The sequence below is a fragment of the Castanea sativa genome, chromosome 5, assembly GCF_040712315.1.
Source record: "Castanea sativa cultivar Marrone di Chiusa Pesio chromosome 5, ASM4071231v1".
In the NCBI taxonomy this organism is placed as follows: Eukaryota; Viridiplantae; Streptophyta; class Magnoliopsida; order Fagales; family Fagaceae; genus Castanea; species Castanea sativa.
Genome location: NC_134017.1, coordinates 28,930,179 through 28,955,782, shown reverse-complemented (window position 1 = coordinate 28,955,782; position 25,604 = coordinate 28,930,179). Strand labels below are relative to the sequence as shown.

At 37.8% G+C, this 25,604-nt stretch overlaps 1 pseudogene; it reads right to left on the bottom strand.

The window, feature by feature from the left end:
• The window catches only part of LOC142635033 (dnaJ protein homolog ANJ1-like), a 57,897-nt pseudogene extending 33,702 nt beyond the window's left edge, over positions 1-24,195 (bottom strand).
• Positions 24,196-25,604: the final 1,409 nt, after the last annotated feature.

The following is a 25,604-nucleotide window of genomic DNA, read 5'->3' as shown; positions in this document are numbered from 1 at the left end:
ATATCCTAGTATCTATCTTAAATGTTCTACATCATTAAATGCAGGATATCGAACTAGCTTTGAACATTATGCATAGTCTGAAGGAGATGTTTGGTGAGCAAGACCGTTCAGCAAGGCAAGAAACCATGAGGCAAATTTATAATATCAAAATGGTTGAAGGTACTTCAGTGAGAGAGCATTGTCTTACAATGATCTCTAATCTGAATACTTTAGAGGTTTTAGGTGTTGACATTAATGGAAAATCCCAAGTGGATATAATACTCCAGTCACTACCGGAATCATTCAAGGAATTCAGACTGAATTATAATATAAACAAAAAGGTTTATTCATTGTCTGAATTAATGAATGAGTTAGTGGCGGCGGAAGGCATCTTTGGTACTTCTAGTGTTGAAGCCAATGTGGGTGAAGTTTCTACTTCTCAACTTAAGTCGAAAGACAAGGGTAAAAAGAAGAAGAAAAAGGACTTTACTAAGTAAGAGGATAAGCAAATTGCCTTAGGGGTTGCCAATAAAGGAAAGAAGCTCAAAGGAAAGTGTTTCCATTATGGTGAGAAAGGACATTGGAAGAGAAATTGTCCAAAGTTTAAGGCTGTCAAGAACAAGGGTATGAAAAGTTCTGTTCTTCTTAAAATATATTTGGTACAGAATCCCACGGATTCCTGGTGTGTAGATTCAGGTTGTACTAATCATATCTGCAATTCTTTGCAGGGGTTTCAGGAGACTAGAAAGTTAAGTGAAGGGGAATTGTTTCTTACTTTGGCTGATGGAAGTAGAATTTCGGTTGAAGCTGTTAGTGTTGTTAATTTGTGTTTTGAGTCTAGGGTGGGTTTTAATATTGCAAGACTGTCTGTTTGTACCTAATGTTCGTAGGAATTTAATTTCTGCAACTTATTTAGGTAAACATGAGTATTGTATTATCCTGAAAGACAATGTTGTAATAAAGAAGGATAAAATGTTTATCTGTTCTGGCAATATTGTAGATGGTCTTTATATTTTAACTTCTGATAAGCATGAATTATACAATTCTGAATTAGATAGTAGCTCTCATGTAACATCATTAAAGAGAAAGTTTCCTTCTAATGATGCATATCTTTGGCACTTGCGTTTGGGTCATATTAATTCAAATAGGATTCAAAGACTAATCAAAGATGGACTTTTACAGCCCACGGACTTTGATGAATTTCCAATTTGTGAATCTTGTTTGGAAGGTAAAATGACCAAACGACCTTTTGATGCAAAAGGTAGAAGAGCCTAAGAGTTGCTTGAATTAGTTCATACAGATGTATGTGGTCCTATGTCAACCCAAGAAAAAGGAGGTTATAAGTATTTCATTACTTTCACGGATGATTACTCAAGATATGGTTATGTGTACCTAATGAGATGGAAGTCTGAAGCCTTTGAAAAGTTCAAAGACTTTAGGGCTGAAGTTGAGAATCAATTAGGCAAACGCATAAAGGCCATTCGATCTGATCGAGGTGGCGAATACTTTCTTGGGGATTTCAAGGATTACCTAATTCAGAATGGGATTATATCCCAATTGACTGCACCTGGAACTCCTCAACAAAATGGTGTAGCAGAGAGAAGGAATATGACTCTTTTGGAAATGGTTAGGTCCATGATGAGTTATTCCACTTCACCAATTTCTTTTTGGGGGTATGCCTTAGATACAGCAATACATCTTTTGAATTTAATTCCATCAAAATCTGTTCCCAAAACACCCATGGAATTGTGGAGTGGGCGTAAGCCTAGTATGAGGTATCTCCACATTTGAGGTTGTCCAGCACACGTGCTAAAGGGGAAGTCTGATAAGTTGGAACCAAAATCAGAAGTATGTTTGCTTATAGGTTATCCAAAAGAAACTAGGGGTTATTTATTCTATAGTCGAAATGATAAAAAAGTTTTTGTTAGTACAAATGCTAGATTTTTGGAAAATGAATATATGAATAATTTTACTCCTAGAAGTAGAGTTGTATTGGCTGAAATGAATGAATCTGTAAATCAACAATCGTTGGATAAAACTAGGGATGATGTGGTTATATTAGATACACCACAAGATACTACTAATGAGTTGTCTAGTACACAGGTGCCTTGTTGTAGTGGGAGAATTGTTCGGCCTCCTGTGAGATTTATAGGTTTGGGAGAAACTTATGAAGCTATCTCAGAAAAGGCTGAATCGGATCCATACACTTATGATGAAGTAATGAATGATATAGATGCACATCATTGGGTTCAAGCTGTGAAATCTGAATTAGATTCCATGTATTCCAATCCAGTTTGAAATCTTGTAGTGGCACTTAACGACATTAAACCTGTTGGTTGCAAATGGGTTTACAAGAGGAAGAGAGGGATAGATGGAAAGGTTGAAACCTTTAAAGCAAGATTAGTGGTGAAAGGGTATACACAAAAAGAAGGCATTGACTATGATGAAACTTTTTCGCTAGTAGCCATGCTTAAATCTATCAGAATTCTCTTATCCATTGCTGCTCATTACGATTATGAGATTTGAAAAATGGATGTCAAGACTGCATTTCTAAATGGCAATCTTGAAGAGGAAATCTATATGTTGCAACCGGAAGGTTTCATAGCAAAGAACCAAGAGCATATGGTATGCAAGTTGAAAAGGTCTATTTATGGACTTAAGCAAGCATCTAGGTCATGAAAGATCAGATTTGATCAGGCAATGAAATCATTTGGTTTTGAACAAAATCTTGATAAACCATGTGTGTACAAGAGACATTAAGACAAAGTAGTAATATTCCAAGTGTTTTATGTAGATGACATTCTACTCATTGGAAATGATGTAGGGGTAATGTCATCGATTAAAGTTTGGTTGTCAAGCCAATTTGATATGAAGGACTTGGGCGAAGCTAACTATATTCTAGGGATCAAGCTTTGGTGAGATCGAAAGAATAGGATGTTGGGTTTATCACAAGCTGGATATATAGATAAGGTTCTAGAACGATTTAGCATGCAAAACTCCAAGAAATGATTACTTTCTTTTATACATGGAGTTCCTCTGTCTGATGACCAAAGGCCTAAGACTCAAGAGGAGGAAAATATGATGAGACAAGTTCCCTATTCTTCTGCTATGGGAAGTCTCATGTATGCCATGCTTTGTACTAGACTGGGTATTTATTATTTAGTTGGCATGGTCAGCCGACAATCAAATTTAGGACCAAAATATTGGCAAGATGTAAAGCATATTCTCAAGTATCTACGGAGAATGAGAGATTATATGCTTGTTTACCGTTGTAAGGATTTGATTCCTATTGGCTTCACAAATTCAGATTTTCAGTCGGATCTAAATTTTGAAAAATCCATGTCGGGTTGTGTTTTCACCTTGGGAGGTGGAGCCATAAGTTGGAGGAGTGTTAAGCAATCTTGTATTGCTGGCTCCACCATGGAAGCTGAGTATGTTGCTGCTTGTGAAGCAGCAAAAAAGGCTGTTTGGCTCAAGAAATTCCTTTATGATCTTGGTGTTGTGAGAATTGAGCAAGTTGCCATTACATTGTTCTACGACAATAGTGGAGCGGTTGCACAATCCAAGGATCTAAGGAATCACAAGAAAGGAAAGCACATAGAGAGAAAGTATCACATCATTCGAGACATTGTTGCTCGTGGAGATGTGGTAGTAGCAAAGATTGATGGTGCAAAGAATTTAGCGGATCCTTTTACCAAAGCCTTGCCCCAAAGGACTTTTGAGTCATATTTGGAGGAGATGGGAGTTAGATTAGTGCACAATAGTCTTTAGGGCAAGTGGGAGATTGTTAGGATTAGTGCCCTTAAATCCTATTGTATGATGCTATGTATGTTATTATTTATGACATTATGTATGACTTAATGTTGTGTTTAATAAAGTTGTTTTATTATTATCTAAAAATAATGGTAACATGAATATTGGGACATTATCATATAGTCCATGAGATGTATAGTATGTGATTTATGTGAAAAGTTACAGAAGATATAAATCACAAGTTCTTTGTAAACTTAAAATGTAGTTCATAGTCGGTGATGAAAATTGAGCATTTCATCTACGAAGACTATAACATATCAACTAAGATGATTTGTCTTGATTATGGAAATGAAGATTTCTAGTTGGTATGTTGATATGTTTTAAGAGTTAAGACATATTAAATTGGACTGCTGTGAGTTTTATTATTCTCCTAACGGCTGTCAATTAAATAATAAACTTACAACTTATATTTACATGAACTCTTAATCCTTAGAGAATAATGGACTTGATCATGAGGTATAGGTTGCTTTGATATATCATGAGTGAGGTCTAAAAATATGATCAAAACCTCAGTATGTTGGGCAACCACATTTAGTGTTAATGGAACATATATTCTCAAGAGGGAATTCATAATCTCTTAACGGAGATACAAAATATTCTCTTGAGATAAGTTTAATGAGTTTGTTATTTAGAGAGTTAGGCATAACCACTTTAGTAAGGAGTTACTAAAGTATATGTTTATGGAATTGGATTTCATAAATATATGATGAATAACTTAAAGGATTAAACCGGGTACTCAAGAAATTAAGAAGTAGTAATCTACAAAGTGGTAGTCTTCTTTCATGACTTTGTATTACTACGAATATTTTATGAAGGGGTTGCACGTACAATAAAGTCTTGTGATATAATTTATAGATAAGGCCTAGAGTGCAACTATATTTATATAGTGCTATTAAATATAGTTAATGGTAACTTTAGACTCGTCAAGAGTTGACAGAAAAGCCCAAGGCCCATTGGAGCTAATGCCTTATTGGTCCTTTTTGGTCCCACTCCCAGCCACACACTTAAGCCCCAATTGGAATGGCCCAAAAGGCCAGCCCAATTAGATAATCGGTTAGACACAAAGGGAAAAACATACAGATTTTTCTGTAGAGAATTTTGTAAGAACTATTACGAAGTGGTGTTTGTAAGTGTTAGACACTTTGACATTTTCCCTTTGGAACTGATTAAGAGACCACTCATCTTGGGCGTTAGTGGAATTGGAGTGAAGATTGAAAGTGTTCCCAAATACTTCTGATCTTCGGTTTTGAAATTCACCACTCCAAGGTACACTCTCTTGTTCTTAAATTCTGAAACTTATATAGTACATGTTAACTTTTATGAATGAAGTAGATCCGTTATCTTTCCGTGGCGCACATGAATATTTCCATCAGTCTCTATGAGTGTTAATCCTCAAAATTGTGATGACATGTTACATGAATCTATGGGTGTTGTTAATATTCCAAATGTCAAACTCTTGAAGAAAAAGGCGAAGAAGATTCATGAGAACTTGAGCAAGTTTATTTGTTAAATTGATGATTTGATTGCTAAGCTCAATGAATCCAACAAATTGGTTGAAAAGTATAAAAAACTTGTTGAACATTCTCTTGAAAAACTAAAAAAGTTTGAATGTAGACTTAGATGCTAAACTTGTTTTGTCTAACAAGCTTGTTGATGAGCTAAAATGCGAAAATGAATATCTTAAGATTTATGCCAAGTGTTTGATTGTTGAACCTATTGCTAAGAAGGATGAAAATATTTGTTGCAATCATGTTGTGGCACCTGATTTTGTGCCTAGTGTGAGTTCTACCTCTAAAGACAAATCGGTGTACATTCCTTCACACAAAAGAAACCAAAAAGTGGAGAGAAAGGCTTTCAAGCCAAAGCCTTCGTTTATGTCTTATCCTAAGGTTTTGAGTGGATCTAAGTTTGTTCCTACTTGCCACCATTAAGGTATGATCGGTTGCATAAGACCTCAATGTTCCATGTTGAAGAAAGAACAAAATTATGTTTTTAGATCCCTCCCCAAAAAGCCTACTAGTGGACCTAAACACATTGTTTGTCACTATTGTGGTGCCTTTGGTCATCTTAAACCTCATTGCTCTAAGTTTCAAGCTCTTAAAAGAAAAGAGAAACTTGAGCTTCTTGGAAGTTGTGCTATGAAAGCAAAACCGGATTTGGGGGAAAATGGTAAGTTGTTAAAGAAAGTTTTTGATGTTCTTATCTCCTTGTCTATGTACATCTCCGGTTGTCATTCTTCCAACCCTGGGCTCACTTCTCATGAGACACTCATTCAAAACAATCATTCCGTTTGGATAAGGAAGGGTTCCTATGGTTGAGCTTTTGCTCTTTGGTCATTGATCTAATTCTTTCGATCTTTGTAGGACCCTTCATGCATTAGATGCTTCATTGTCATGCATTTGTGCATCATGCATCTCTTTATATGTATTGTTTTTGTTGTTTTTGCATTTGATCTTACTTTATGCTTTTGTTTTTGTGTGCAAAAATCCAAAAACATATAAAAAGTGAAAAATTCAAAAATTTTGATCGTATATGTTTGAGCACATATCATATGTGAGTTTGGCCTAGTACCTTCGTCCTAATGGCATATTGCATTTTTGAGTTTAGCTTGTTTTGTATGCACAACTATCTTTGTGGAAAAAATCTTGAAATCTATGTGTGATAGTTGTAAATCGATCTTTAAGCTTGTCATAAATGATTAGTTAATAGTCTTGTAGGTCTTGATACATGCATAAACTTGTGCCTATATCTTTTCCCATGTTTGTATGTTTTTGTTTATAGCTCATCAAATGTCAAATCTCGAAAAGAGATATTGAGCTGCAAAAGCCATCGCACATACTAGTATTTGACTAGGAAAAAGGGAAAACGACTTGTATTGAAATGTATGGTGCCTTAAAAAGCCAAAGGCTCACTCACAAAGTTGAAATATCAAAAAGTTCAGGCATCAATCTCAAAAGGAGATGTATTTGTTCAAAAATGATCAAATGTTATGATTTGTAAAGAAGCTAAATGAAAAGCTTTAAAGATATGTAATCATTTTATTGTGGGAGATCATATATGTTCATTTCTATAATTGAGATAGTCCATTTGACTTAGTACTAGTTGTGTATGATTTGATTGAATTAATCATTGAAACTTCACTCTAGACTAAGGACTATTCCACACTTGATCCACACACACAACACACAAGTTTAATGTTCAATGAATGCCTATTTCATTTGTGTGTTTGTACATGTTCAAATGTGATGTGTGTGTGCTCAATCTTATGTGGATCAAACCAAAAGATTTTTGTTCTTTTTCGTTTGCTTTTGGAAGTGATTTGTATCACTCATGTTTTTCAAATTTTTTCAAGTTGTTTTTGTGTGAAAAAAATGTTTTCTAGGTGTTTTCGTGACTTATTTCACGTGTAAGTTTAGTCACGAGTTAAAAAGTCCAATTCTCAAGTTTTTTAGCTTTGGACAGAGAGTTTTGCGACTGTTTCACGACTGTTTTGCGAGTAAAGCTTACCAGCGAAATACCAGTGAAATTTTGAGGGAAGCTAACCAGCGAAATTACCCACGAAAATTTCCAGATCAGCTTTTAAAGGGCATTTCGTGGGTCATTTGTTTTAAACTTATCCCATCTTCTCCCAAACCCCTATTTTAATGTTTCTACACCTCTAAGGTAACCTTTAACTCTTTTCATTGATTTTGATCCTTAGATTATGTTTTTGGGGGTTTTATGTATATAGTTGGGATTTTCTCAAATGAGAGTTGGAAAACTTATTTTTTGTTAATCTTTTTGATTGAGTTTTGTTTTAAATGTTGATTTGCTTTGGATGTTGGCCCTTTGTGGCATAAATAACATGTATTTAGGCAAGATTTTTATATGTTCATGCATTGTTTAATATACATGTGTAGTGTGTGCACTCTAAGTGTTTGATAAAATGCCCAAATGACATTTTCTCGTTGTTTTTGTACTCTGATGAGTACCAAACTTTGGGAATAACCATAATTATTCATGTTTATCATGTTTTGATAATTGGTTGTGTGTTTTATACAGTTTGCCCCGTGAGTGCTTATTTATGTATTGGTCATGCATCTTACATGCACTCTAGATGCACCTTTGCTGCACACGCTCTAACACTTGACATGTTTTGCATCCACTCATGCTAGTTAAGTCTTTTAAGATCTTTTAGCACATATAACATGTTCTTGTGTCTATGTCATACCTTAGTCTATACTTTGTTCCATCATCTTTAGCATGTCATGTTTACATTATGCTTTATAACATTCTTTATTTTTGTCTTCTGTTTGAGCTTCATTTTCTCATTCATCTTGCACCCCTCATGCGTCATCTTTACCTTTGTTCATATCTTATTTCCCCCCTTCCTCTTGACAGACTTGTCTATTCATGACAAAAAGGGGGAAAGTATACTAGATTATATCGTCATTTCTATATGACTCATGTGCACATTCTTAGGGAGAGAAATCTACCTCATGTACATTTGTAGGGGAGAAAGCCATAGGGGAGATGCATATACCAAGGGGGATAAGACAACTTTTATGAGAAAACTTTGTTATGCTTTGTTTTATATTATGCTTATTTTCTCATTACTTTATGGTGCTTTAAGTTACATTTAATATCCATGCTTTGTTGCTCTCATTGCATCGTGTTTTTGTGTTGGAACACATTTGTGCACTTATTGGATCTTGTATCCTTAATGCAAATACCTTTTGTATTTTGCATTGGTTGTTTGTTCTTGTGCCCTTGTTGGATCTTGTATCCTTAATGCAATTCCTTTTGTGTTTTGCATTAGTTGTGTGTTGGACATGCATACTTCCTTATGTTATTGTGCTTTATTGGTTGCATATTTGGATGATCATTTGCTTTGCTATATGATCATTGTAGTCATTTCCATATGACTGCTTTGGTGTATGATCAAGATGCTTCTATGTTTCACATCATGTTTACTTGATTGCATTTTACTTATTACATTATACTTGTCCTTTTATTACTTGCTTTACCTTGAGGGTCTAATGTGTTTTGTGCAAGTATTTCAAGTTACAGGTATAAATGTTCTAAGTGCTTCACAACTTCTAGATTTTGGTGTGAGTGATTTTTGCCATTGTTCCCAAATTCACGTTTAAGTCTAGAGTCTGTTATAGGGCGTTTTGTCAGGGAAGAGCCAAAGGGGGATATTGTAAAGTTGTAATTTACAACTATGTTTTATGTTGACTTTATTCCATGACAAAAAGTGTTGTATTTGCTTTAATTTTGTTCCTTGTATTTTGTGGGATTTTATTGTATTGAGTTTAGTATTAAGTTGGTGAAGACTCAAGCTTGATTGAAGATCAGTGCATTTTGCAACTAGCTTGCGAGAAGTTCATGAGAAGGGTTCTCGCGAAAAGGGCATGTGAGAAGCACATGATTGGAAGCTGAAGAGTCGTGCCAGACTGTCAATTTCGCGGGTGTCTCGCAGGTAAAGCCTTCTCGCGAAATACTCGCAAAACTCTCTGCCTGGAGGATTTTTAAGTGTGACTTTATTACCCTTCATCATACTATATATACCTTCATTACCCACAAAAGTATGAGAGACCATTCAGAGATACACACACCCATCTTTTAGAGAGAGAGCTACCCATCCTTAGTGAGAAATCATTGTAGCATTTTCTCCTTCCCTCTCCTATTGCCATACCTTGAGAGGATTTTTGTACCCAAACATAACCCACATCCTTTCAGAGTGTAGAGAGTGTTTTGGAGCTTGGGAAGCTTTGGGGTTTTGCCAAAAGAAGCTGGTGAGGCTTGGTGGATGCAATCTGGCGTATTACGGGATCCAAAAAGCTAGACAAGACACGGTTCTGAGAAGCTTTGTTGGAGTAGGAGCTTGGAGGGCTTAGATACATTGGGTAGATTAGGCTTGGAGTGTCTCTTGCTATTCATGTATCCCAATGATGTGCACTGATAATAGCTTAATTTTGCATATTTATATCATTGTTAGAAAGTATTATTATACTTATTTTGAGGTAATTCATGCATTTTATATTTGGTTTTGGAATAATGGTGAATAATTAATTTTGTGCTTAATTGAATCTTATTGCGTGAATTTATCTTTTGTAGGAGAATGGAATTAAATAAGTGGATTTGTGCAAAGAAGAAAGCTAATAGACTTTACTTTTACAAGGGCCATGATGAAGTTAAAGAAGACCAAGCCAATTAAATTTAAGTCCAATTGGAGCAGGAAATCAAAGGAAATTTGCATCAAATCCAAGTTTAATTCGGATTAGGATTCCAGCCTGCACATCAGTTAGTATTTTTGGTATAACTTTCGGCTCAGATGTCTAATTGAGATGATTCAAGTTGGGCTGGAAAGTTAACTTAAAGGGTTACAACTTTTTAGTTTACCAAAAGTCCGAATTCTGACATTAAATGGGCCAAACTTGTCGGTTAAATGAAGCCTAAAAATCTGAAATTTTCCCCAAACGGGAATTCAACTTGTAATAGGATTCCTTGGCCTATTTAAAGGCTCTTTAGGGCAAAATTCAAGGGAGGCGAGTGCTAGGGCTGAGGGCTGAGGGCTGAACATAGAGAGTGCGGCTACTTCTTTGGTTTTCTTCCATGACAGTTAGTTTTATTTTATTTGTCTAGTTTAATGTTTAGTATTTTATTCTTGTGTTTTATTTTAATTATTATGAGTAGCTAAATTTATAATTAGGGTTGAGGATGAAACCTTGTTAAAGATTATTAGTAATATTTATGTGATTTGATTTTTTCCACAATAGTTGTTCTTTAATTATTTAAATTGTTCTTGCTTCATATCAATTGACTACGATGAGATTCTAGATATGAGTTCAATCATGTTTTTCTCATGATTTAGGATTTGTCTTAATTAATTGAATGCTTGGTTTATTAATTCTTGATTATAAAATTGGATATCGCTTGTGATTTATCTGTCAGTGGATACAATTTATGATTTGATTTTTAGAATTAGATATATCTTGTGATTTGTTTGGCTATAGATACAATTGATGATTTGATTTTATACTTAAGAAGTGAAGAAGAACATGCTTTTGATTTTTAAAATAAAGATTTTAATGAGAATATTTTTCATGATAGCAAGATTGATTTCTAGATTATCATGTAGTAGTTGGGAAAAATTAATGATCATAAATATATGCTGATATGACTTACAAGGCGGATTCCAAAACCTTAATTCCTTTCCCTTGATTGTTTATATCTTTTTATTACTTTATATCTTTTGCTTAGTTTAACTATTTTCTTAGTTTATTTAATTTCAAAACAACCAATTTTTATTAAACTAAATTAGGATTAATTTGGTTAAGATTTGATTAATTTTCCTACGTTCATTCAAGTCCCTGTGGGTTCGACCTCGTTCTTGTCAAACTATACTTCGGTACGGTTCGTACACTTGCGAGTATTTTAAAATTTCACAACACCCAACTTATTGTCTAATGGATCGATTTACAGCTTGGAGGGCGGCAGAGAGGTTTTTTGTCGAGTTCTTCGGTTTCCTCTTCAATAACACATCGTCGTGTTATCTTGTGTTTGCATCCTTCTTCCCTTACTCTTGTGCTTTACTTTTATTTTTTTTTATTCATGTTTTTGCACCAGAGTAGTATTGGTTGATTGCTCTTTATTTACTCTTGTTTCCGCTCTTAGCTTAAGTAAGAGTAAAATCAACCGAGCCATAATTTTTTAATTGGGGGTCTAAACAAGCTCTTGTATTTTTAACACAAATTCAAGCTTTCAAAATATTTGTAATGTATCATAAATTTAAAATTAGATGTAAAACCACATGTAAGATGCGTTTTGTTATGGACAAATTGCTACTTACCATGTAATACTATGTGTCCACATCACTCTAAATACATAGAAGATTGTGCAACTTGTTATTGTTGTGTGTAGGGGTATTCACCAAACCACTCAAATCGCATGATCGCACCTAACTTGACCAAAACTACGCATAAAATGAAGTTACCACACCTCATTGCAAGTTGCGGTGAAAAAATCACACCACACCCATTTATGTGTGTGTGTGTGTGTGTGTGTGTGTGTGTGTATGATACTATTATAAAATATGAGCATTTTCACACCTAAAAACTTGTTGGGCTACTCTTAATTAGCCTAAAACAAAGAAAAGCCAGTCAAATATTTTGAAAAATGTCATAGCCCAAAATCAACCAAATTGCACTATGATACATTACATCGCTGATGTGACTGTGAAATTGAGGTATGGTGCGGTGATGGTTTTGGCCAAAACCGCACCGAATCGCATTATGAACACCCTCAGTTATGTGCATCTACATATTATGAGATCCAACTTTTATAATATATTATGGATAGATCAATGTATTACCACATGTCAGGTGTGTTATGTTATGGACAAATTGCTACTTTGCCATGTAGCACTATTTGTCCACATCATTCTAACTAAATAGAAGATTGTCATTGTTGTGTCCATCCACTAGTTGAGGGATCCGACTTTTATAATAGACTAGCTTGTAATCCCATACATATGTATCAGTACATTTAAAAATATTTAAATGGATTTTATATTTCCTATCTACGCTGATAATTTTTACTTTTGTTAACTCCTTACAAAAAAAAACTTGTAAGAATATTCTTTCATAGAAAATGTAAATTTTTCATGCCTTTGTATTTTATTTTAGTAAAAAATATATATTATTTTACTTTTTAACTTTATTTTTGTTATTGTAATGCAATAAATTATTTTTTGTGTGTATTTTTTTAAAATAAGATATGAACAATTAACTTCTAAAACATATAATACTTTTACATTAAATTTATATTTGAACTGTAGTAAGTTTTTGTAAGAAATTCTAGGCTTTAGATAGATTAGAAGCAATTCCAAATGGGGTCTAAATAGAAGGAGCTAGAAGTAGTTTTAGATGAAGTAATTTTAGATGGACTTAAAATAGTTTTAAATAGGTTGGAAGTATTATACGTTCAAAATTTACAAATGAGATAGAATTACACTTAGCACATATTGAAACCCATTTAAAATATAGGATACTTGACATCAAATTACTTGTCTAGTATATCATTGGCATCTCATATTTGATGTCACGTAACTCTAATTCTAGTTATGTGGTAGTATTTTCTTAGTATTATTATTTCATTTCTTTTTTGTTTTATTCAAAAACTCACATTTTATTTTGATTGTTTGTTTGTTTGTTTTTTTTTTGGTTTTTGGACTACCATAGTTTGGCCTTTGTTGTATTTCATTTTTCTTTTATTATGGCTACTTTATGACTTTGGTTTAAAAAAAAAAAATGAAATTTACGACTTTGGTTTTTGTGTTATGTTTTCGAGTCACTTTTATAAACTATGGTTTTGATTATTACATGTTTATTCTTGGTAGTAGCTTTGGGGGAAAAAAAAAAAAGAGTTCAATTTTTAGAGGCTAATGATTTTTCATTTCAAATTATATTCTCAGAGTATAATTTTTACCTAAAATTATCAGTTATGTTAATTATAATTATGATTTAAGTTTTTTTTTAATTATAGTTGTAGAAAGATTTTATTCTTTAATTATCTTACTCAATTTATATTCAAAATATGAAAATAATACTCTCTTTTAAATGATAATTTTTTTTTTAAAGGAAGTTGTCTAGTTGTTTTAAAATAAATCAAAATTTTAAAACTAAAGGTTTTGTATGCTATAGAATTCTTATATTTTAAAAAATAAATAGTTCTTATTGAGAGTGGTGTCACATTTAATATGAACTAACAAAATCCTCAATTGTCGCAATGAGTGATAAATATTGGAAGCAAAATTAAAAATTAATTTGATAAATGGCATAAAATTAGAGTCCAATTTTGGAATCTAATTAGAATTTCTCTCAACTTTGAATATATATATATATATATATATGTATGTATGTATGTATGTATGTATGTATGATTTGTAGTTTTTCTTTTTATTATTTTATTAAAATATTTGTTTATATTTATGTTTACGTTAAACTTCGTCAAAGAAGGTTTTTGGTGGTTTTATATATTCTTGTTAGTTTATATATTATGTGAAATTGTACTAGGTGTGAAAACCTTATTGACAAGAATTTCTTATAAGGTTACAACAGTATGGGTCTGCATTTGGCCGAGCCTAAACTTAGTCATAGGATGACATATAGCTGAAGAAAAATAAAGAGAACCGCAAAAATGAAGAAATTGTTGAGTCACATATGTTGGATACATGGCATAAAATTAGACTCCAATTTTGGAATCTAATTAGAATTTCTCTCAACTTTGAATATATATATGTATGTATGTATTGTAGTTTTACTTTTTATTATTTTATTAAAATATTTGTTTATATTTATATTTATGTTTATGTTTATGTTTACATTAAACTCCATCAAAGAAGGTTTTTGATGGTTTTATATTGTTAGTTTATGTATTATGTGAAATTGTATTAGGCGTGAAAACCTTATTGACGAGTTTGTCTTATAAGGTTACAATAGCATGGGTTTGCATTTTGCTGAGCCTAAACTTAATCATCAGGTGACATATAGCTAAAGAAAAATAAAGAGGACCGCAAAAATGAAGAAACTTTTGAGTCACATATGTTGGATTCTTTTAGCATAGATAATTTCAACGTGTTTTTCTATACAAATTTTTATTAATTTTACTTGCAGTTGTGGTAGGGATCGGTATAACATATAACTGATTATTGTCCTTATCTCAATTATGTGTTTTCTACCAATTCAATGGTTTCAACTTCTTCTATTACAAACTACGTTGTAAAACTTTTTATAGCTTTTTTTCCCATTTTTTTACAAAGTAAATTTGGTCATTCTTTTCCATTGATTCCAATTCTTTAATTTCTTCTTTAACACATTTAAAAAAATTTAAAAAAAATTATATCCCATGTATTTAGTCTTTAGTGCTTTTTACCTCTCATTTTTTAACTAGCATTTGTCGTGGAGTCCAATTGATGTTGGATCCATGTTATTACAATGTTTAGGAAAAAAATGTCAACAATCATTTAGAAGAAATTGCAATGTTTTTTAATATTTGGCATTATGTGTTTTATTTTGTAATTGAATTTTTTTTGAAACAATCATGTAGAAAACAATATTGTGATTGACATTAAAATTTCTGTTGTGAATCTGTGCAGAGTTATCAAATTTTCTTTGGGGGGTTCATGGTTAATAATAACCTTATAAATAATAAATCCAATTCTCTATTCAATTATCGATTCCAAAGAAAACATGTCAATCCAATTATGTATTCACACATAATACTTACTTGGTAATTTTCTTTTTTATTATTTTATTGTATATTTTTGTTTATGTTTATGGTTATAGGCATGTTTATGTTTATATTGACATTTAATTATATATTTTTTTGCAGTTATTTGTTTATTGCCCTTATATATATATATATATATATATATATATATATATATATATATGCATATATACGTAATGACTCACATGGTTATAAACATTAATGTAACTAGCTTGTAATTTTATGCATATGCATGAGATATATTTACAAATAAGTATAGGTAAATGCATATTCAAATTTTACCAAGTTTATATACAATAGATATAATGTTTTTTATTTGAAAATATAAAATAGCCTCTAATAAAATAAATATAAGTTTATTTTAAACAAATAAAAAAATTATTTAAATTGTTATCCATGAATTTCTTGATTTTTGTTTGTCTAGCTATTATTTGTATAATAATAATAATAATAATAATAATAATAATAATAATAATAATAATAAAAAAAATCAATGATTGTGTTTTTTTAAGGTTTACCAATTTTACTTCTATGGTTTTCTCACTTAATAAATCAATTAGCACAAAAAAAGTAAGAAGATTAAAATATGACAAAAATATAATAAGTTTTAAAACAAATAACATAGTTTACTTTATCAAAGTGTTGATACCTCGTTTTGCAACCTGCATTTAACCTCACATAAAGAATAAAAGAGTAATTTCACCTTGGAAATAGACATCTTAATTATGGCAAATAGATCTTTAATTTCATTTCATCAAAGTGATCTTGATGTTATTATGATCAAATTGACTGGTCATAAGTGTTAATTGGATCATTAGATTGAAAGATATCATCAAATCAAGTTTTAATGGCCGAGATACACTATCATAAATTGAGTTCGACTATATGTGATTATGAACAATAGATTCTAATTGGTTATAATTATAATCAATTTGAAATTAATGATGTGTCATAATTTGTGTGGGGAATAAAAGGACCCAAATGGGCATATGGGCCTGTGAACTGTAGCATGGAGGGCCGATCTGCCCCAAAATTGAACTCTATGAATTGGCCAATACGCCGAGGATACAAGGGTACCGCCGAGGACGAGCTTCTCCTCGGACAAGCCCAAGAGAATTCAAAGCTTCATTATGAAGGTCAAAGCACAACTCTAGAAAGACTAATGGTTAAAAGGGGGAAACCCTGAACCTTCTCGATACACCAGTGTTAAGGAAAATATCTAGAGCAAAGGCTGCCACCTCCGCATTAAAGACTCTGCACCTACCTCCCTGGCCGCATTAATGGGGAAGTGACCCCTGAACAGTAGGGCAGAAACTTCTAGTCAGGGTCCCAAAGGGCATCTAAAAAAGGGGTATTTAAGGGGGAGGAATGCAAAAGGAGGGGGGATCTTCTTTTTTCTCTCTCTCGCTTACTCTCTCTCTCTCTAAAGAAAAAGAAAAGAAATTAAGGATTGTAACCTGTAAGAAAGAAAGAGAAATAATAAAGAAGTAGTTCTCGGCTCGAGTCCGAGGGGATCCATTTGCAATTATCGTTCGTTATTTACCTGTATTTATTTATAAAAGCCTATTATCAAGCTCCCAGCACTTCAAACCTACGTTTCAAGTCCACACTCTACAAATTTTATTGTTTAAGGCTCATTGGGCCAGAGCCCATAATCTTCTTTGGTTCCAGGTGCAATTGTATACCTACAATTGGCGCCGTCTGTGGGAAATCTAGTCTAAAAAAGGTTGGGATACCATGGGAGGCCTAGGTTCTCACCATGCAGAGTCACAGGGATCACAACCGGAGGATCATTTCGAGCGCCTTGAGCGTCAAAGGGATCGTGAGGGAAGTGTCCATACAGAATACCCCGGGGCTAGCCATACTCAGGGCGGGGGTAGCACCACCCACGAGGATGGTGCTAGGGCTACGCAGAAGGGGATTAATCGTTTGAAGAGAAAGTTATGCCGTGCTAGACGTAGGTCTTCACCATCCTCATCTAATCCTTCCTCAGAGGAGGAACGGGGAGGTAGCTGCAGCTCAAGATCATGCTCACCCCCCAGTGCAATGTCCTCAGGTGAGGAGGATGACCAGCCAGCTCGCAGACGCAAGAAGGCTTCTTCCAGGGGCTTAGGGAACGATGCTATGAGTCGGGCGCTGCACCAACTCTCCAAATCTTTTTTTTCACGGAGGATTGCGAAGGGGAGGCTTCCCAGGAGGTTTACTCAACCTACCTTTACCATCTACAATGGCCGGATTGATCCGGTGGAGCATGTGAGTCATTTTAACCAGAGGATGGCGGTGCACTCTCACAACGAGACCCTGATGTGTAAAGTTTTCCCCTCTAGCTTGGGGCCTGTTGCTATGACGTGGTTCAACGGCCTTAAATCGGGGTCTATAGGTTCGTTCGGGGAGCTCACTAGGGCATTCGCTTCGCGGTTCATTACGTGTAGCAGAGTACCTCGGCCATTGGACTCGCTGTTATCCATGACCATGAGGGAAGGGGAGACGCTGAAAACATACTCCGACCGTTACTGGGAGATGTTTAATGAAATAGATGGCGACTTTGATGAGGTGGCGCTTAATACCTTTAAGGTAGGCCTTCCTACTGATCACGACCTGAGAAAGTCTTTGACTAAAAAGTCCGTCCGCAGTGTACGTCGCCTCATGGACCGTATTGACGAGGACAAGAGAGTGGAGGAAGACCAACAGCAAGGAAAGGGTAAGGAGAAGGTTATCCCGCAGGAGAAAAGGGATTTCAGGTTGGACAGGTACCACAATAACAAGCCGAGGCGAGATTACGTTGGGCAGTCCGGCTCGACAGTACCTCAGGTAGTGAACACTGTGTTCTGAGAACCAGTACATCAGCTGCTGGAGAAAGTTCGTAAGGAGCCCTTCTTTAGATGGCCTGATAAGATGGCAGGAGACCCTGCGAAGAGGAATCAGAACCTCTTTTGCCAGTACCACCAGGATGTGGGCCACACTACTGAGAACTGTCGGACCCTTTGGAACCACTTGGAGCAGCTTGTCAGTGAAGGAAAACTGAAGCAGCACCTGTGCCAACCTAGCGGGCAGGGCAGTCAATCTGGTTCAAACAATCAGAGGAATAATTCATCTCGACCGGCGTTAGGAACAATTAGTGTTATTTTTGCTGCACCTGGCAGGACCGGCTCGGCTCCCACCAGGGTGATGGCAGTTTCACATCCTCAGGCCGAGGAGTTGGGCTGCAGGCCGAAGAGGTTGAAGCTAAATTTGCCCGTCTTGAGATTCTCCGAGGAGGATAAGGTAGGGACTATCCAACCCCATGACGATGCTCTTGTAGTTACGCTTAGGATAGGGAACTATGATGTAAGGAGGGTGATGATAGATCAGGGCAGCGGTGCAGATATCATGTACCCTGATCTATTTAAGGGGTTAAGATTGAAGCTGGAAGATCTTACCCCTTATGACTCTCCACTTATACGCTTCGAAAGGAGGGCCATTGTGCCGAAGGGACAGATTCGTTTGCCCGTTTAATTCAGCTCAAAAACGGTTGAAATGGATTTCATTGTGGTTGACGCGTACTCTCCATACACAGCCATCCTCGCCAGGCCATGGCTGCACGCTCTTGGAGCTGTCTCATCTACCTTGCATGTTAAGGTTAAATTCCCTTCGGGGGAATGTGTAGAAGAAATCCTTGGCAGCTAATCGGTGGCCAAGCAATGCATGTCGGCTACAGTACTGCACCAGGCAGAAGCCGAGTCGTCGGCTTCGATCACCAAAGACTTATAGCAGTTAACTGCTCCTGATTCATCTGGAATGATGACAGGAGAAAAGACTCATTGTGAGGAATTAGAGAAGTTTTCAATAGCCAATGATCCAGAGAGGTTCTTCCAAGTCGGCGTACGTTTGCCTCACCAGGAGAAAATGGAGTTGTTGGAATTTCTGAAGGACAATATTGATGTTTTTGCGTGGGACCCGTATGAGGCTCCAGGAGTAGATCCGAGCTTCATTTGCCATCATTTTAATGTCAACCCTGCCATTGTTCTGAGAAGGAAGCCACCTCGGCGTTCTTCCAAAGAACATTCCGAGGCTATAAAGGAAGAGGTGCTCAAACTTAAGAGGGCTGGGGCTATTAAAGAAGTTTTCTACCCTGAGTGGCTGGCGCACACGGTTGTAGTTAAAAAGAAAAATGGAACATGGAGAGTATGTGTGGACTTCACGGATTTGAATAAGGCCTGCCCCAAGGATTCGTTCCCAATGCCGCGTATTGATCAACTGGTGGACGCCACTGTCGGACATCCTCGGATGAGTTTTTTGGATGCCTTCCAGGGTTACCATCAGATTCCCTTGGTGGTGGAGGATCAAGAGAAGACGGCTTTCATTACTCCAACGGGGAACTACCACTATAAGGTCATGCCATTTGGGTTGAAAAATGCTGGGGCTACTTACCAAAGAATGATGACCAGGATGTTCGAACAGCAATTGGGGAAGACTATTGAGGTGTATGTAGACGATATGGTGGTAAAGAGCAAAACGATACCTTCACACGTCAAGGATCTAGCCGACACCTTCCAGGTGCTAAGAAAGTACAAGCTGCGCCTTAACGCCTCAAAGTGCACTTTTGGCGTGGGGTTCGAAAAGTTTTTGGGATACATGATTACTCACAGAGGCATAGAGGTGAACTCAGCACAGGTCAAGGCTATTCAGGATTTGCGGCCGCCTCGGAACCCAAAAGAGATCCAGAAATTGACCGGAATGATTGCTGCATTGAATAGGTTTATCTCTCGGTCAGCTGACTGATGCCGTCCTTTCTTCCAATTGTTGAATAAGTGGAAAGGGTTTCAATGGACCGAGGACTGCGTATTAGCTTTCCAGTAGCTTAAGCAATATCTTTCTCGGCCACCCATTTTGTCTCGCCCCGAGGCGGACGAGGTCTTGTTTGCTTATCTGGCAGTGGTCGCCCACGCGGTCAGCTTGGTCCTTATAAGGAATGACAGCGGGGTGCAAAGACCGGTCTACTATGGTAGTAAGTCTTTGAATGAGGCCGAGGTGCGCTATCTGCTGTTGGAGAAAGCACTTCTGGCCATAGTTCACGCCACGCGCAAGCTTCCTCATTATTTCCAGTCTCACACTGTAGTGGTTCTGACCTAATTGCCTCTCAAGGCAGTGTTACACAGCGCCGACTACTCTGGTAGGGTGGCAAAGTGGGGAACCATTTTAGGAGCTTTTGACGTTAAATACAAGCCGCGCACCTCGGTGAAGGGCCAGGTCATCGCTGACTTGGTGGCAGAGTTTACTGAATCATTGCCAGAAGAGACTCTAAAAGAAGCACACATGGATGGAAAATCAGTTGGTGTGATCACGGCCGCAGGGCCTTCGACTTGGAAAATTTATGTGGATGGGGCAGCTAATCAAAAAGGGTCTGGTGTGGGACTTGTTCTGATATCCCCAGAGGGAATTATCTTTGAAAAATCTCTAAGGCTGTCATTCTCGGCTACTAATAATGAAGCCGAGTACGAAGCCGTTCTGGTAGGCATGAACATGTTACATAAGATGGGTGGAAAGGAAGTCCATGCATTCTCAGACTCTCAGTTGGTGGTCGGCCAGGTCATGGGAACCATGGAGGCTAGGGACCCAAGAATGCAGGAATATTTGGCCCAGGTCAAACGTCAGCAAGCAGAATTTGACTCCTTTGTCTTAGCTCACATCTCTAGGAGTGGAAACACCCGCGCCGATTCTTTGGCTACGTTAGCAACGTCCTCAGCTCAGGATTTGCCCCGGATTATCCTTGTGGAGGAGTTGCTAGAGCCAACTTTTATCCCCGCCAAGGCGGCCCGCATCCATCTAATAAGGCTTGGACCTAGTTGGATGGACCCGGTCATATCTTTTCTTAAGAACGACATCCTTCCTGAGGACAAGTCTGAAGCAGAGAAGGTGCGTCGGAAGGCGCCACGTTTTTGGTTATCCGAGGACCAGAAACTGTACAAACGATCCTTCTCAGGACCGTACTTGTTGTGTGTGCACCCGGAATCAACGGAAGCACTTCTCGAGGAACTGCATGAAGGGATTTGTGGAAGCCACACTGGGGGAAGGTCCTTAGCCCATAGGGCTCTGACTCAGGGTTATTGGTGGCCTAACATGCAGAGGGAGGCTCAGGACTATGCCAGAAAATGTGATCAATGCCAGAGGTTCGCCCCAAATATTCATCAACCTGGAGGGGTTCTCAACCCTCTCTCCAGTCCTTGGCCTTTTGCGCAGTGGGGATTGGACATAGTGGGGCCATTTTCGAGAGCAGCAGGAAATAAAAGATGGCTTCTTGTGGGAACAGACTATTTCACCAAATGGGTTGAGGCCGAACCCTTAGCAAATATCAGAGATGTTGATTCCAAGAAGTTTGTCTGGAAAAATATTGTCACTAGATTCGGTATACCACACACACTTATCTCCGACAATGGCGTTCAATTTGACAATAAGGCCTTTAGGCAATATTGTGGTGACATGGGTATCATAAACAGATACTCCACCCCAGCTTATCCTTAGGGAAATGGGCAAGCCGAGGCCGTTAACAAGGTCATAGTCAGTGGGCTTAAGAAAAGGTTGGACGATGCGAAAGGCAGATGGGTAGAAGAGCTCCCTCATGTTCTATGGATGTATCGGACCACACCGCGTAGGTCCACGGGAGAAACGCCATTCTCTATGACTTATGGAGCCGAGGCGGTGATACCTCTGGAATCTGGTTTTCCCACCCTAAAGACGAGCTATTTTAGCCCGGAGAATAACAATGGACTCCTGGAGAAAGGTCTTGATTTACTTGAGGAACGACGCGAGACAGCTATGGTCCAAATGGCTTACTATCAACAGAAGCTGAAACAGGGATATGATGCCCATGTGAAGCTAAGGCCACTTGCACTTGGTGATCTTGTACTAAGAAAAGTTGTAGGGACTTCTAAGAACCCAGCTTGGGGTAAGCTAGGACCCAACTGGGAAGGCCCCTATCGCATTGTTTCAGTAGCAGGCATAGGGTCATATCGGCTAGCTGACCTAGATGAAAGAATTCTACCACGTCCGTGGAATGTAAATAACCTTAGAAGGTATTATTATTAATAAAACTTGCTTTTGTTGGTTAACATGTCAAAGTTATAAGTACCATTAACATTTGAAGTTCTTGTTCTTAAGAATCAAACAGAAACTTGGTTAAGTGTAGTCCTCGGACCACAAACCTTGTGGAAATTGATGTCTTGTCATTTGTTAAACAGAAAATTAGTTATGTCGGGTCCTCGGACCTCCTACTTTGGGGAAATTAACATTTGAAGTTACTGTTCTTAAGAATCAAACAGAAACTTGGTTAAGTGTAGTCCTCGGACCACAAACCTTGTGGAAATTGATGTCTTGTCATTTGTTAAACAGAACCTTAGTTATGCCGGGTCCTCGGACCTCCTACTTTGGGGAAATTAACATTTGAAGTTACTGTTCTTAAGAATCAAACAGAAACTTGGTTAAGTGCAGTCCTCAGACCACAAACCTTGTGGAAATTGATGTCTTGTCATTTGTTAAACAGAACCTTAGTTATGCCGGGTCCTCGGACCTCCTACTTTGGGGAAATTAACATTTGAAGTTACTGTTCTTAAGAATCAAACAGAAACTTGGTTAAGTGCAGTCCTCGGACCACAAACCTTGTGGAAATTGATATCTTGTCATTTGTTAAACAGAACCTTAGTTAGGCCGGGTCCTCGGACCTCCTACTTTGGGGAAATTAACATTTGAAATTATTGTTCTTAAGAATCAAAAAGAAACTTGGTTAATGCAGTCCTCGGACCACAAACCTTGTGGAAATTGATATCTTGTCATTTGTTAAACAGAACCTTAGTTAGGCCGGGTCCTCGGACCTCCTACTTTGGGGAAATTAACATTTGAAATTACTGTTTTTAAGAATCAAATAGAAACTTGGTTAAGTGTAGTCCTCGGACCACAAACCTTGTGGAAATTGATATCTTACCATTTGTTAAACAGAACCTTAGTTATGCCGGGTCCTCGGACCTCCTACTTTGGAGAAATTAACAATTGAAGTTCTTGTTCTTAAGAATCAAACAGAAACTTGGTTAAGTGTAGTCCTCGGACCACAAACCTTGTCGCTGTTCTTAATATTTTGTCACTGTTCTTATTCTTATCACCCGTTTTATGGAAATCATTATCTCACCATTTATTAATTTGGATCTCAAGTTCTTCATCTTTAAGTGTTAAGCAGAATTTTCGTAAGGAATGGTCTTCGGACCTTACATCATACTGAGAGTAATATGTCAAATTACAAAGGTTTAACTGTCATATGAATTGTCTAACTTTAACATTATTTGATGTCTAAATTAAGTTATGCGGCAGTTCTGAAGTCATAGTTATTTGCATGGTGGAGTTATACTTATTTATTCTGTTTTCCCTTTAAATATTTGTTATTAAAAGCTCTCATGGCAAGCATAAAAAGTATAAAGTAAAACAAAGACAACATGAACGAAAGTTGAATAAAAATCTTCTTCATTAATTATATACAAAGAAGGGGAGTACATAAAATTCCTACACTAGGCCCTAAACTAAGGAAGGGGGGTCTTGGAGGGAGCTGCTGCCAGCCTCAGTACTCTTCAACTCCAGTTCAAAGGTGGACAAAACTTGCTTCCCTTTGTCTGTTGAAGGAACGGGGGGCTCCATGTCTTGGACTTGCTCTTTCTCGGCTCCATCACACTTGTCCTTCTCTTTATAGGAACCTTCAGGTTCTATAGGATCAAGAACAAGCTCTTGCACCACAGGAGGAAGGGCAGGAGAGGCAGCAACAGGAGGGTCTTCAATTTCGTGTATGTCTAGGGGGAGCCAAATGTTCTCGAGCTTCCTCAGCTCGGAAGTTTGAGGAACCCCTGCCACATTCATGGCCTCTCCCCAGACCAGCTGACAATACTCTCGGCACAAGGCCGCAAAAGCCTCTGTCAGCTCTTCTTGTGTTCTAGTCACTCCCTCCTGATAACTGGCCTTCTTCACGGCCTCCAGGGTGTGCTTGTGGGCGCGAGCTTCATCCTTCGCACGCGTAAGCTCCTTTTCTAAGTCAGAGCGCGCCCGTTGGACTTGGGCAAGCTCGTCATCCTTTTGGCGGAGAAGCTTAAGCTGCCTCTCCACTTGTCCCTCCATCGTCTTCAGGCTGGCCTTGTCACCATCTCTTTCTCTTTTCAAGTCGGCCAGCTCTGACGTGATCTTCCCGTTCTCTGCTAAGGCCTGGCATAGGGATCTTTCTATCTCTTGTCTTAGCTCTTGCTCCATCCTAGCGCGCTTCCGAGAATCCTCCATGAACTTCTCGGCTGCGAAAACCTCTTGGATGGACTGCAAATATGTTAGGAGGTTAAAAGCAGTGAAGTGCTTACAAATAAATATAGAATATAAATGTAAGGTGGAACTTACCAGAGCTAAGCCCCTTTTTAACGAAAGGAACAGCTGCGGCTGGCCCATCTTCTCCAAGGACTCCATATCCTTGGGCAGCAGAAAAGGACGCTCCAATACCTCGGCTAAGTGGTGGGTGTGGCCTTGTTGGACTACCCTGATGCTGGAGTGGCAGGGAATAGGGGCGCCGTTTAGCCTCAAGTCAGGAGACCAGGTGGCTGGTGCTCGGCGCACCTCGGCCACGTCCCTGATCTCCCCACTTTCAACTGAGCGGGCGCGCCATTTACCCTTGTCCAACTTCGACTGCTGTGCCGGCAGCGGCTGTTGTTTCAACTTCTTTGGCTTCTCGCCACCAGCCCCCTCGGCATCCACTTTTCTTTTCTTCTTAGAATCGTCAGTGGGAGGTTTTGGCTCGGCTGGAGGATGAGGTAGTGGCAAGGCAGGGGGAGCTTGGGACCCTCTTGCTCCTTTCTTTGCCACTCGGGCGCCCCTGTCAGTCATAAGGTCCTTCAGCTTGTCCATCTCTTCTTCAACAGAACTGTTGTCTGGACGCGCTATCACTAGACCAGCGATCCCAGAGGCTTCAGCTTCTTCTTCTTCCTCGTCGGAAAGGATGACAAACGGGTTTCCGCGAGGTCGTGGGGAGTCCTCGAGCCGAAACTGGTCTATCTCCTCGTCCAACGTGTTCGAGGAAGACACACGCTCCTCTGGGACAGCAATTGCCTGAGGGTGCACAGCGAGGGGAACTGCTGCTATGGCCTGTGCGTACAACACTGTGTTTGGGGCATCAGGGATGTCGTGGTCGGCCAGAAAGTGAGGTCTGGCTACGTTAATTTTCCTACGCCTTCGGTCACCCGCGATTATCGCGTTCTCGATCTCCTGGAAGTCCGAGGAGACGGGATTGTACCCCAGAATCAAGTGGGCCGCCCTAAGTTGTAAGTCTCTGCTAACGAACACCTTGGAACGTAGCACTGTATTCAAATCTGCAACGTTGCAGTGGCTCAAGCGTGGGCGTACGTTTTGCTTATCTGCAAAGAAAAACATCCAAATAAACAAACATGTCAGAGGCGCAAAACATATAACAAATTAAAGGTAGACGCTTAAGAAATTGCAAATGCACATTCCTAGATGATTCAGGGAGTTATGGGATGGGAAGTTAAATC